We start from the raw sequence: 10,040 nt of genomic DNA on the forward strand, positions 1-10,040 counted from the left end.
TCTTCTTTTGTTTTCTCAAAAATCTATCTCTAAGGTTCTGATATCTCATGGCTGAATTTAGAAACAGTTAAGGATCTTCCTGAGTGGTGCATCTAATGTCTGATCATTCTCTCTCTCTCTCTCTCTCTCTCTCTCTCTCTCTCTCTCTCTCTCTCTCTCTCTCTCTCTCTCTCTCTGCTAACAAAATTTTTTAAAGACCTGGAAAGTAATTTTTGGTTTCTCTAGTAACTTGACTGAGGTATAGTTTTTAAGAAAATCCCTATCTAGCAGGAGGGTTCAGCAAAGAACAGACCAGACATACTTTCATCTCCTCTTTTCATCTAGATGGGTGCTCGCTTCGGCAGCACATTTACTAAAATTTGAATAATACAGAGAAGATTAGCAAGGTCCCTGTGCAAGTATAACACACAAATTCATGAAACATTCCATATTTTTGAGGAGAAGCAGCAAGCCATGATGACTGCAGTGACTTCCAGAAATTATCTGACCACCGGAGCCTCAGTCATACCAACATCAGGAAAAATGACCACTTGAGCCTTGGGCTGTAGGCACCTGGAGGAATAAACAAAGAAGGCTCTCCTCTACCTACACCTAAAAGAGTAATCACCAGAGTCATAATCCCCAACTACACCAATTGGAGGAAAAGCAACCCCCTGAAACACAGGCTCTACCTGTTCCGATTGGAGGAAGAGATGGGTAGACAACAGGGTAAGAATACACTGGATAACATAAAGAGTTAGACAGCACCACCAGAAACTAGTGGTTCTACAACAACAAGACCTGAACATCCCAATGCAGATGAAGCAGAAGAAAACAGCCTTAAAAAATAACTTAAGAACGATGATTGAGACCCTTGAGGAGGAAATGAAAATTTTCCTAAAGAAATGAAGGAAAAGATGACCAAAAAATGGAAGAAAACAACAAATCCCTTAAAGAAAACCAAGAAAAAGCAACCAAACAGGTGACAGAAACAGTTCAAAACTTGAAAACTGAAATAGAGACAATAAAAAAACACAAACCGAGAGAAATCTGGAAATGGAAAATCTGGGTAAATGATCAGGAACTACAGATGCAAGCATAAACAACAGAATACAAGAGATGGAAGAGAGAATCTCAGGTCTTAAAAATACAATATAGGAAATAGAGTAATCAGTCAAAGAAATGGTAAATCCAACAAATTCTTAACACATAATATCCAGGGAATATGGAACACCATGAAAAGACCAAACCTACAAATGATAGGAATTAAAGAATGAGAAATCCAGCTCAAAGGCACAGAAAATATATTCAACAAAATCATAGAAGAAAACTTTTCTAACCTAAAGAAGAATATGCCTATGAAGGTACAAGAAACTTAAAGAACACCAAATAGACTGGATCAAAAAATGAAGTCCCCTCACCACATAATAATCAAGGCACTGAACATACATAATAAAGAAAGAATATTAAGAGCTGCAAAGGAAAAAGGCCAACTAACATATAAAGGTAGATCTATCAGACTTAACACCTGACTTCCCAATAGAAACAATGAAAGACAGAAGTTCTTTGTCAGGTGTTATGCAGACACCAAGAGACCGTGAATGCCAGCCCAGACTACTATATCCAGCTAAGCTCTCAATCAAAGTAGATGGAGAAAACAAGATATTCCACAACAGAACCAGATTTAAACAATACCTAGACACGAATCCAGCCATACAGAAAGTACTAGAAGGAAAACTCCAACCCAAGAAAGTTAGCTACACCTACAAAAACAGGCAATAGATAATCCCAAACCAACAAATCCCAAAGAAGAGAAACACACACACAGTATCACCACCACAACCAAAAACAAAAATAACAGGAACTAGCAATCACTGGTCATTAATATCCCTTAACATCAATGGACTCAATGCACCTATAAAAAGACACAGGCTGGGGGCTGGAGAGATGGCTCAGTGGTTAAGAGCATTGCTTGCTCTTCCAAAGGTCCTGAGTTCAATTCCTGGCAATCACATAGTGGCTTACAACCATCTGTAATGAGGTCTGGTGCCCTCTTCTGGCCTGCAGATATACACACAAAAAGAATATTGTATACATAATAAATAAAAAATAAAAAAAGACACAGGCTAACAGACTGGATACAAAAACAGAATCCATTCTTCTCTTGCATACAAGAAACACCCCTCAACTACAAAGACAGACATTACCTCAGAGAAAAGGGTTAGGAAAAGATTTTCCAATCAAATGAACCTAAGACACAAGCTGGTGTAGCTATCCTAATATCTAACAAAATAGATTTCACATAGTAAAATAATTTACAGATTCAATGAAATACCCATCAAAATTCCAGCAAAATTCTTCACAGACCCTGAAAGAATAATATTCAACTTTATATGGAAAAACAAAAAACTCAGGATAGCCAAAACAATCTTGTACAATAAAGAAACTTCTGGAGGCATCACCATCCCTGACATCAACTCTATTACAAAGCTACAGTAATGAAAATAACTTGGTATTGGCATAAAAACAGACAGGACAACCATTGAAACTGAATTGAAAACCTGGAAATCAACCCACATACCTATGAACACCTGATTTTTGACACTAAAATTATACAATGGAAAAAAGAATCTTCAACAAATGGTGCTGGCATAACTGGATATTGACATGTAGAAGAATGAAAATAGATTCATATCTATTGCCACACACAAAACTCAAGTCCAAATGGATCAAAGACCTCAAAATAAAACCAATTACATTGAACATCAGAAAAGAGAAAGTGGGAAGTAGCCTTGAATGCATAGGCACAGAAGACCACTTCCTAAATCTAACCCCAGTAGCACAGACATTGAGAGCAACAATTAATAAATTGGACCTTTGAAACTGAGAAGCTTCTGTAGAGCAAAGGACATGGTCAACAAAATGGCAACTTACAGAATAGGAAAGGATTTTTACCAACCCCACATCTGACAGAGGACTGATGTAAAAGGAGACTGTGCATTGGTTTCCGGGCTTCCCAGACCTGAATAATCACACAGAAACTATATCAATTACAACATTGTTTGGCCAAGGATTCAGGAGTATTCCTAGTTAGTTCTTATATCTTAAATTAACCCATTTCTATTAATCTATGTATTCTGCCATGAGGCTGTGGCTTACCGGTAAAAATATGGCATCTTTCTTCTTCAGCAGCTATATGGCATCTCCCTGGCTCTGCCCCTTTCTCTCTGCATTCAGTTTAGTTTTCCTGCCTACCTACATTCTGCTCTGCCATAGGCCAAAGCAATGTCTTCACTAACCAATGGTAGTAAAACATATTCACAGCATACAGAGGGGAATCTCACATCAAAATGATCTCCCAAATATTCAAAGAATTTAAGAAACTAGACATCAAAAGAACAAATAGTTCAATTAAATATGGGGTACAGACCTAAATAGAGAACTCTCAACAGAGGAATCTCAAATAACCAAAATACATTTAAGGAAATGCTCAACATCCTCATCCATCAAAGAAATGCAAATTAAAACAACTCTGTGATACCATCTTGCACCTGTCAGAATGACCAAGATCGAAAATACTGGTGACAACTTATACTGGAGATGATGTGGAGTAAGGGGAACACTCCCCCATTGCTGGTGGGAGTGCAAACTTGTACAGTCACTTTGGAAATCAGTATGGTGATTTCTCAAAAATTAGGACTCAATATACCTCATGACCAAGCAATACCATTCTTAGGCATATACCCAAAGGATGCTCAATCATACCACAAGGACATGTGCTCAACCATTTTCATAGCAGCATTATTCATAATAGCCAGAACCTGGAAATAACCTAGGTGCCCCTCAGCTAAAGAATGGATAAGGAAAATGTGGTACATTTATACAGTGGAGTACTACTCAGTGATAAAAAAATAATGACATTTTGAAATCACAAGCAAATGAATGGAACTAGAAAAAAAAACATACTGAGCGAGGTAACTCAGACCCAGAAAGGCAAATATAATATGTACTCACTCATAAGTGGCTTTTCAACATAAAGCAAAGAAAAAACCAGCCTACAGTCTACAACCCCAGAGAATCTAGACAACAAAGAAGACCCTAAGAGAGAAATATATGGATCTGCCTAGGAAGGAGAAGACAAGATCTCCTGAGTAAATTGGGAGCATGGGGGACAGGAGTGGGGGGAGGGTGGAAAGGAAAAGGAGAGGAAGGGGAGGGGGAAAATGTATAGCTCAATTAAAAACAATAAAGTATATATAAAGAAGAGTTCAACTAGATGGGACTGTCAATTGCCTGCCGAGAAAAATGGCCCTCAGGAGTCTGTCTCCAAACTTGAAAACCCTGTAGCAAGCTTTCCTAGACATGGTATGTCTACTGCTGGATCTTGTTTTTGCAGGGTGTCATCTTGATCTATAATTGACTCTGCCCATTGTCCACAGTGTGCTCTGCATGCCTCAGCTGAATTGACTGAAGAACACAAATGGTGGACAGCTGACAGGGAGGCTGGAGCAAGACCCTGGTAGCGAGCTGTTACAGGCTTTCTCCTTTCCCTCTGCGTTTCCATGGCTGGTTTTGTACCTTTAATTTCCTATATGAACATTGGCATAAGACTTTCTTTTCTTAATGAAGATTTATTTTATTTATGTGTTACACTGGTAGACAGGCATGCATGTCTGTGCATGTTCAGAGACGGGAAGCAGACACTTGACCCCTTGGAGCTGGAGTTACAGATGTTTGAGATGCCTGGCTGTGGTGTAGGTACCTTTGAACCCCAGTCTTGAGGATTGCACAGAAAACACTCAATCACTGAGCCACCTCTCCAGCTCCTGGGGTCAGCTTTTCTAGCTTCATAAAATTACTTGTTTGATGGAGGACTCTCGTTGGTTAATAAAGAAACTGCCTTGGCTTTTTGATAGGGCAGGATTTAGATAGGTGGAGTAGACAGAACAGAATGCTGGGAAGAAGGAAGTGAGGCAGATGGCTCAGGCAGACACCTCGGGCAATCGTCATACCTCTCCTCTCTGGGCAGTTGCCATGACTCTCCTCTCCCAGATGGATGCAGGCTAGAATCTTCCCGGTAAGCCACCCCTTGTGGTGCTACACAGATTACTAAATATGGGTTAATCAAAATGTGAGAGTTAGCCATTAAAAGGCTAGAGCTAATGGGCCAAGCAGTGTTTAAATGAATACAGTTTGTGTGTTGTTATTTCGGGGCATAAGCTAGCCAGGCAGTCAGGAGCTGGGTGGCAGGAACACAGCCCGCTGCTCCTCACTACACTTGTTGATATTTTATTAGATTTTATCGAATTTACCAAATTGACTTGGATTGAACCATCCTATCCCAAACTCATCTTATTGCCTGCTGCCTCAGACATCCTGGACCGCTGCGTTGAATGGGTCCTTTGGAAGCAGATATGAAGAGACAGATTTAGGGATGAGAAAGATGGACAAGGGACAGGCCTGAGGAAGTGATTCAAATTGAGAGACAGGGGTGGAGGTGGGACAGGAGAGTGATGCTGGAATGAGATTCACCAGAATATAAAGCCACCAACAAATAACAGGTTGACAAATGAGAACTAGGTCTTTGTACATAGAGATGGAATACCATTAGTGAAAAGCCACAAAAGGTTAAGCAGAATTGCTCCTGGAGCAAGAGAGAAGAGAAAGGAATGGCATGGGAATTTGTGGATTTTGATTACCACCCATGTGGAAGCTTTTGATTCATTTAAACCCAAATGCAGGCTGTTTTGTTTGATGACAAATCTCTTCATAGATTAGTAATGGCTATGACTCATCCCTCCCAAAAGCCCCTTGCCGATCAGGTGATAGCATGCAAGAATGGAGGTCTAAACCTGCAAGGAAAGCACTGACGTCTCAAAAGGAGAATGGAAAGGATGGGTGTGTTGGAAGCCGCTGGTCTCAACAAGAATAAAATTAATTCCATGCATCAATATTCCAAAGTGGGGCACTGGGTACGCCAGCCCTATCAGCTGTCTTCTTAATTACCACCTTGTCCAACCAAGACCACAGGGGTGTCATTCATCCTGACCAACAAGTCCTTCCCAATACCCAAAAGCTATAGTGTAACCAATATCCTTTGTTTGTTAGGCGACAAGACAAGCTAGTGGATAAAAAGCTGGTTGTGCACACATCTGCCTGGCTCACCGTGTTTGGCTTGCTATGTTTTTGAAGTCAGCTGGTTATTGAGAGCAAGTAGCAAAGGCCTCAGAGCCATAGCCTGAAGTCAAGTGATGTTGGTGTTCTCAACAGTTGCAGCCGGCTCTGTGGAAACTAGATGTTCTCAGCTGGGGCGCTGACAATCAAGGAGGCTCAGATGTCATCCCGAATGACACTACAGTTGGCCACCAGGGCCCTCTAATGATCCTCTTCTCTCACGGAATGTCAATCTTCTTGCAGTTTGCGCCAGGAAGAAGCACGGTGAGCGGAGGGTACCGATTAGTCCAACATATCCATTTCCCCAGGCCTGAGATGCCCAGATTCCCTTTGCAGCTCAGCATCATACGGCACCAGCCTCCCAGAGAGAGAAAGGGGCTCAGCTTTGTTCTGTGACAGACAGAGCAATGCGGCTCAAAAGTTCCCACCCGTCCTTCAGAACTTGTGGCTGTAAGAACACGGCACAGCAAAAAGGACTTTGCGGATTTGATTAAACAAGGGTTTTAAATGGAAGGATTATCCCAGATTATCCAGGGAGCCCAGACCGATCAGATGACTCTTCAAAAGTGGGAGAGGATGCAAATGAGGCTAGAAGGATGGACACATTTCAACACTCCAGGGATGAAGCTATGAGCCAGAACAGGGAGACGAGTCTAGTTCCTTACGTCAGCCCCCATGGCCAGCAAAAGAGAAAAAAATTGAAGTATTTGAGTCTCACACAACATGAACCTGACCAGGTGGTGTGGCACACGTCTTAATCCCAGCACTTGGGAGGCAGAAACAGGCAGATCTCTGTGAGTTCGAGGCCAGTCTGGTCTACAGAGTGAGTTCCAGAACAGCCAGGGCTACACAGAGAAACCCTGTCTCGAGAAACCCTGTCTCGAGAAACCAAACCAAATCAAACAGCACGGGACTGAGTCCTGCCCACAGTCAGAATCTGCAAGGAATTTCCCCTAGAATCTTCAGAGAAAAGCACAGACCTGCGACCTGGGTTTTAGTTCTGCGAGGCAGAGATGTCAGTGTGGGATATTCTGGGTGAGACAGCATGTTGAGCTGTAGGCCTGCAGATGAAGTCTATGGTGCCTCAGGAGGGATGAATTCAGTCTCCTACTGGTGAAGAAAGAAGCGGTGAGCAATGGGCCCGAGCTTGTAGGTCAACACAATCCCAACACTCTGGTGAAGTGGTGCCTGCAAGTGGACCAAGTCTTGATGGAGAGGAGGCGGTCCAAAATAAAACCAGTTGCTTTCAAAAATGGTTGAAAGCTGGACAGAATGGCTGTCTTAGTTAGGGGTTCTATTGCTGTGAAGAGACACCATGCCTACAGCAACTCTTACAAAGGACAACATTTTATTAGGCTGGCTTACAGTTCAGGGTTCAGTCCATTGTCAGCATGGTGCTGGATAGGAAGCTGCGAGTCCTACATCTTGATCCATAGGCTGCAGCTTGAGTCTGTGTTGCACACTGGGCATAGCTTAAGCGTAGGAGACGTCAAAGTCCATTCCCACAGTGACACTCCTGGAATGGGGCCACACCTGCTCCAACAGAGTCACACCTCCTAATAGTGCCTCTCCTGATGGGGGCCATTTTCTTTCAAACCACCATAATGATATTTGTCTGTGACCCCAGCGATTAGGAGGTACAGGCAGGAGAATCAGAAGTTCAGGGTAATCTTTGGCTAGGTCATGAGTTCAAGGTCAGCCTGGATTACAGGAGATTGTCTTAATGACTTAGTTTCATTTCTGCTTTTGTGATTAAAAAATACCCTGATAAAAGGTTTTATTTGGCTTATGATTCCAGGTCATGGCCCGTTATGCAGAGAAGTAAAAGCAGCAGGAACCTGAAGCCGTTAATCATTTTACAGCCACAGTCAAGAGCAAAGAATAATGGTTGAAGGCATACTGGTGCTCAGCTCATTCTCCTTTTGATTCAGTCGCGGGCCCATGAAATGGTGCCCCTCACATTCAGAGTATATGGTCCCACCCCAGTTAACGCTATTAAGAAAATCCCTCATAGGCACCCTAATCAAGACAGTTCCTCCTTGGGACTTCTTCCCTAGATTGTGTGAACTTGACTATTAAAACAAATCATTCCACTCAATAACATCAAAGAAATGAATGGAAAACTTGTCCTAGCACATGAAATACGGTGGGTTGGGGACAAGTCAATCAGCCATGTATAGCATGAAGGCCTGAACTCAGATCACTGAAAAGATAAGCACACCCACATAAAAGCCGGGGTGGTGGTGCACAGCTATAACCTTAGTACTGAGGGGCCAGAAAAGGTTCTGGAGTGGATCCACAAAACTAGCTGTTAGCCAGTCTAGCCAACTCAATGGCCTATGGATTCAATGATAGACCATCTCTCAAAAATGAAGGTGGAGAGGGGCTGGAAAGATGGCTCGGTGGTTGAGAACAGTTGCTGTTCTTCCAGAGGACCCACGTCTGGCTCCCAGCATCCACATGGCAGGTCACAACTGCCTGTTAATTCCAGTCCAGGGAATTTGACACCATCTTCTGACCCCTGTGGGTGCTGCACAATTTAAGAGAGAGAAGTGTATTGTAGTCGGCCAAGCTGGAAGGGTGGATCCATTTAAGCCCTTTGACGCCGAACATAGAGTCACAGGATTCGGGGTTTGCCATGATGGGTTTCAGTCTTGCTTTGGTTCAGTATTTCCTTACAGTGTTCCTGATCCTTCCCCTTTGGAATGGGAATGGTATATTCTTTCTCACTGAGTGTTGGAAGTGTCTAATTCAGTTTTTGATTTTTTTTTTTTTACAAGGGGTTACAATTAAGAGCTTGGCACAGCAAAGGCTGAACTTTGGACATTTAAACAGTGTTGGGACTGGGACAGACTATAGAGACTATAGAGACATTTGAAGCTGAACTAAGTGTATTTTGCTTTGTCATATGGCTTCCTTTTAGAAGCTGCCTTAATCATGGTGTTTAGTCGTAGAAAAGGAGCTAAGAAAACCCCTCTGCTAGGGAGGGGCCAGTCTCCACAGAGCAACGTACGTACTTCTCAGAAAGCTGTCGTTTCCCAAAGACATTTCGTAGATTAGAGCACTATGATTTTCACAAATGTTCTTCGTGAAAAATAGCCTATAACCAAATCCCTAAAACTAACTAGCTCTCAGCAACAGAACTATCATCTTTTTAAAAAAATCATCTTTTTTAGTAGGTGTTGAAAGTGGGAAAGGTTGAATTTGAACATGAAATCCTGGCTCTGGAAAAAGGTGCCTCTATTAGGGTTCTCCTGAGGAATGGGACTGGCATAATACACACACACACACACACACACACACACACACACACACACCTGCACATCTCTGAGGCAGGATGAACACAGAATAGCCTGGATGTAGCTGACCCAGGAAATCCTAGGAGAGGTCAGCTTCTAAATTTTCCCACCAATGGGATCTTGGGATCTGCCTCCTTCCCTCTTCCCCTTCCCTCCCTTTTTCTCTCCCTCCTCTCTTTTCTCTTTCTTTCTTCCTTCCTTCTTTCTTTTCTTTTTTCTTCCTTTTTTTGGTTTTCAAGACAGGGTTTCTCTGTGTAGTTTTGGAGCCTGTCCTGAAACTCGCTCTGTTGACCAGACTGACCTCGAACTCACAGAGATCCTCCTGCCTCTGCCTCCCTAGTGCTGAGATTAAAGGCGTGTGTCCTCATCTGGCTCCCTCCTCTCTTTCCTACCCTGATTAGTTTTGCAGGTTTGTCTAGAGAGAGTGCTTGCGTTCCTGATCTCCTCTTCCTCCTCTTCTTCATTCTGTGGGCTCTTCTAGAACTTTTCTTTTTACAATTGAATTTTAGAATCAGTTTGTTGATGTCCACAAGATAATCATGCAGTTTTGTATTGTTAGTTCTTGTATGAGTTGGTTTTTATCATGAT

The 10,040-nt window shown here is 42.4% G+C and overlaps 1 non-coding gene across 1 annotated transcript; it reads left to right on the forward strand.

Moving 5' to 3' along the window:
- Positions 1 to 328: 328 nt before the first annotated feature.
- Positions 329 to 435, forward strand: LOC119822123. The gene has a single exon (XR_005286715.1). It is a non-coding gene; the product is annotated as a U6 spliceosomal RNA (small nuclear RNA).
- The last annotated feature ends 9,605 nt before the right edge of the window (positions 436 to 10,040 follow it).

The sequence above is a fragment of the Arvicola amphibius genome, chromosome 8 (assembly GCF_903992535.2).
Source record: "Arvicola amphibius chromosome 8, mArvAmp1.2, whole genome shotgun sequence".
Lineage (NCBI taxonomy): Eukaryota > Metazoa > Chordata > Mammalia > Rodentia > Cricetidae > Arvicola > Arvicola amphibius.